This window comes from Dermacentor variabilis, chromosome 6 (genome assembly GCF_050947875.1).
Source record: "Dermacentor variabilis isolate Ectoservices chromosome 6, ASM5094787v1, whole genome shotgun sequence".
Lineage (NCBI taxonomy): Eukaryota > Metazoa > Arthropoda > Arachnida > Ixodida > Ixodidae > Dermacentor > Dermacentor variabilis.
Window position 1 is genome coordinate 26,496,308 of NC_134573.1, and position 4,917 is coordinate 26,501,224.

Consider the following 4,917-nt stretch of genomic DNA (forward strand, 5'->3'; position numbering starts at 1 on the left):
CAAAGACATACTGCGTCATTATACACGCATTCGTCGCACCCATGCCGCACCACCGCCGTCCTTCTCGCGGGAGGAAGCAGTGGCATTAAGCCAGTTACAAACCGCAACTTTTCCGAATCTTGTCTCTCTCAATAAATTCTACCCACACTCTTATGCAGATTGTTGCCCTGGCTGTGGCAGCTCGCCCACAATCTTCCACATCACGGTTGAGCGCACTGCAAACCTCTTTTCTCCCTTGCCAACTCTCCTTTACCCCCTACGCAACAAAGAGCTCTGCGACGATGCCCTCCGCGACGGACCTCCCGAGGTCCTCCGAGCTGTGATACAACGGGCTCGAAACATCGCCGGAATCGTCTTAGGGACCCTGGACTGAGGGTTCCTCCCACATTGCTCTCGCCATTCAAATATTATTAATAAAGATGTTTTACTCGCTCTCTCTCTCTCGTTATTAAAACTTTTATCCTTGAAAAGTGCATTCATTCTGCTTTTTGTTTATGTATTACGTAAAATATTTAGTGCAGCATTTCCTTCGGAAAAAAATCGGGCGTAACCTACAAAATACACCTATTTTCTACATGGTAGGGAAAGAGTTAAATACCAAAGAAGTTGGAGAGGAAAAAATGAAAACACGTAGCTATTAGCGCCGAAATACTTAACACTTCGGAAAGCATGAATGGCAGGAACGTTGAATTGCTAGACAAAATACTTTGTCACAGTTACGGCCACATTTGTCATCTGCCTCCCACTAATGCCGGCGTATAATAGCTACGCGGCGCTCACCTATCACCGCTTTCAGCAAGCTTTCAGTGAACACGACTACATCCTCACTGCAGATAAAAAATTCTGATAAAAAATGCTCCATGCCGTTTTCCGCGTTACCACTTCTTGATTAGGCACTCTGACTGGTAAGCTTTCCATTGCATTAAAAAATAGGTACCATGAAAATTGGTTCTCAGTCCCTGTAATCTTCACCTTTAAGAGTGGAACGCGATAGTATTCCAAGACCCCTGACTCCTTCCCACGCTTCCCGGCAGCTGCAGCTCATGTAAACCATAATGTTTACTTGCAAACGCTGGAGGCGGACGATATGCACGAAGGCGAACTTTCTGGTTGCTTTCTTTTTATCCCTCCCACCCCCACGGCAGGCGCCGCCGTTGCCGCGGAGGCGAGTGTCATCTGGATGGTGTCGCAAGGGACCGAGCGGGGTGCGCCGCTCCTACTTGGCAGTAACCGCTTGTTCTCGTTTTTTCTTGTGTCCCCTGTCCCGCTTAGCACTGCACCACAAAGTCTCATGGAAAACCACCTAGTCCAAACCATCACCCTCCTAATAATACGTCGAACGGCAGCTGGAAAAGGGGTTTGTGTTCGAGATTCCGCGTAACAAACGTATGTTTTCTCGTAAATTCAAACTACGATTCGACACTACTATGTCCGCAGGTTGAGTGCAAGTTGTACATTACGAATTTTCGGACGCGTTTTACTATGAGAAATTCAATTATACTTCATTCACGCATATGCACCAGCCGAAGGGCCTGCGGGGTTGGGGATCATTTTTCTCACACATACAACGGCGCCGGCGCTGGATTTTCTGCGACACGGGGCCCGTATAACGCTATCGCGTTAAAGTTCTTCTCGCACGCAAAGAAAAAATGGCAATTAAGCTTACCGTGATAAACGCGGAGTAGGTCCACAGCTGTGCCCAGCGCGATACTCCAGTGTGTACATCGCCTTCGCGATGGACACACTGGAGCGTGTCATCTACCTGTGTTTCCCTTCTTTCATGCTGGCGCCATGATCGCCCGAGCCCATTGCTCTCCGTTTCTGAGCATAGCCATGTTAGTATACAGTGTATTGTGAAACACCCTCCACTCCCAGGCTCATCCCGATGCCCTGTAATCGCGTGTCGGGATAAGGCGAAGATCAGACGACGTTGCTGGCGTAAATGTTAGCATGGTGAAGCGCGACGTAAATTTAAGTACGTCAAGGATAAAAACCATCGGCTCAGAGAACGATGCACTGCGTGGGAGGTGGGGGCGGGGTCATTTCGCGTACACACGCACAGCCGGACTGCCGCCTCAGCCAGTTAAAACATAGCCTTCGAGATTTCTTTCTACTCGATGAGAGTCACCTCTGGAGAGTGAATTGAGGCGCCAGTTATAGCCCAAACAAAGCCAAGTCACAGATTTTCAGTAGCCCAAATATAGCCACGTGGCCAACTGGCTCAAGTAGACGCCAACCATTTTTTTTCTGTAGCCCAATTTGGCTATATATAGCCAAACCTGGCAACACTGCGTCAAACACGCGCAAACTGCCCGTCCGCACGAGCGCTAAGCTGCGGCGAGGAGTCTGCAGTGGAGCTCGATGGAACGGCGCTGCCATCTGGCGGCTGTCAGAGAAGTGGCGACAGCGGCTTTAAGCGCGCGGGCGGAGAGTTTTACAACTGAAGCTAGTCTAGTAACGTTGGCCCGAACCCGGGCCAACGTTACTGAACAACGCATTTCCTGTGCAATTGTTTGCTATCCCATTATTCGCATAATTTTGCAAATTATTCTACCTATATTGATTTCCTGGACCTCCGCTAAAGAGTCTTGCATGTTCAAGTACCATTCTTCCCTTAAAATCATTCGACACTTCTCCTAAATTTTGTACCTTGAGCTTCTGATTCTATGCATTCACCATGTTTGCTTCTTTCTGACTAGAAATTCCTTCTTTATTTAAAGCTTAAATTTTACCTTTGGAATACACAGAAAGGCTTGTCACTACATATCTGCACAACAGGGAAACATGTTTCATTAGACATTTGCGAAATCCAATCGAAGATTGATGAATACAGCTTTCAGTGTGGTTTGTCTGAATGAGTCATAAAAGTAACTCATCTTACTTGGTAAATTAAACCACATGTTAGTGTGATGTACAACATGTTACACTAACGTGGTGGGTTCTCTTGCTTATACAGCAAAATAATCGGTGTGCGAGAAAAAAATTATTTTTGCATGCCCCTTGCACACACTGATTTAAGGAAAATGAGCTGGAGCTGTCCACATGATCTACTTATTTTACCTGCGAGTATACTAAAAAAATGTGTCCCAGCTGCTTAGTGGTATTTGAGAATATGTCAGTATTGCATATGTGGGTGTTGCCTAAAATAATTGAATTTTGAGAATGCTCGCAGGGATCTGATGTGCATATCCGCAGTTTATGGACACATGTAAAATAGTCAGCATCAAGTGCAAGTGATCGGTCCCACAGGCGATCATGCAAATAGATTCGCTGCACACATTTGTGACAAGACAAGATATGCCACATGAAATGGCATGCAAGGAAATGTTAATAATATTGCAGAGTTAATAAAACGCCTGCGCTATTATTATGTGGGCCCATCCACTGGATTTCGTCCATTTAAGCACTCACCTCTTGATTGCTTCGTGGCACAGAAATACTCGGTATCGGGTTGTTTTTCTGCTGTGGCCTTTGCGGAAGCATGGTTGTTCAAAAGGCAAAAATTAAACAGATTCTATGACTTGCTTGTAGATTCGCCAGTACAATTCGGGTGCGCTGGTCCGCCTGTCCAGTAATTTCCTACTGAAGGGAAACCTGCAAATAAAAACACCGCTCCGCATGTAAAAAAAAATGCCCTATCTGTGACGCTTTTCAACCGATTGTGATGCATCACAAGAGCTGTCTACTCGAGTGATGTTCTGAACAAGAAGAAACATTCGCTTACTTACATGTGAAGGTAAATACTAGAGCACTTGGGGGGTTTGTGGTGCGGCGCAAAAGGCACGAAGGTGCCATAGCATCCGATGTTGTCGCGCGATCGCATGTCAAACCTAAACTGTACGATACTACTACGCATGCAAAAAAACAGATTCGAAACCGAAATTCGCGTCATCCTTTATTGCGTGAATGCGTACATCGTGATTGACATAAGTCACGCACTTATCAAGCGCTTTCTGTAAACTTAATATTAACACATCACCTTCATAAATCCATCCGGTATGCGTTTTTAAATGACAAAGCATAAGGTGACCTGTACTTGTATTCAGCTCTTTGAATAGTAACTGCGCTGGCCACATTAACCAGTAGCAACAGGGCGGGGACCTGGCGGTTCCCACTTTTCCGGGCCAGCTTTTCCTCTAGAGTTGGTTATGTTAACTCTATGCCACGTCTCCTGTCGCCCCAGCCTCCTTCGCTCCCCCACTGGCAAATCTGTGTCACGTGGAAGCAGGCGCCGCGCTTTTGTATATTTTTCTCTTTCCAGCGCGCTCCGACCGCCATTGTTGGCCCTGCGCGACGAGAGTAAGCGCAAACCAAGGAGGTTAACCTCCTTGGTGCAAACGGACTGCTCGAGTACGCTAGCAGAATAGAATGTGCTAGGGACGAGAACCTAATTATGATGCCGTGCCGCTGCGCCTTCGGTTGCCGCAACCGACACAGCGACGGCAAAAGGCTTCTTTCTTTGCTATCCGGCGAGCGCAACGGACAAAGAAGAAAAGTGTGGATTCATAGGATCGGAAGTGGTAAAAAACGAAGAGCTTTGTGAAGTGCCACGGTTCCTCACTACCTCTTCTCTTGAGCCTAGTTGACGCCTGCCGCTACGAAAAAGTGTATGTGCTCATGCTGTGCGTGCTTTTGGCGCGTTCAAGTTAACATTTTTTCGAATGTGCTCTCTTTGTTGCGTGTAGTTTCGTCTTGAGGCGAATTTGTACGTATCTGCAGCTCGTTTGTGACATAAAAGCGACTTTATTCATGCTGTATTGTAAGCTCCACCAGAAGTTAGCGCATTCTCGACGCTTTTGCAAGGCTCACTATGACTTACGGATGCAGTCGTTCAGCTTCGAATGTACGCCCGCATGTTTGATTTGGTTTGTGGTGGTTAACGTTTTTAACGTCACGAGAGAGAGAGGAGAGAGAGGA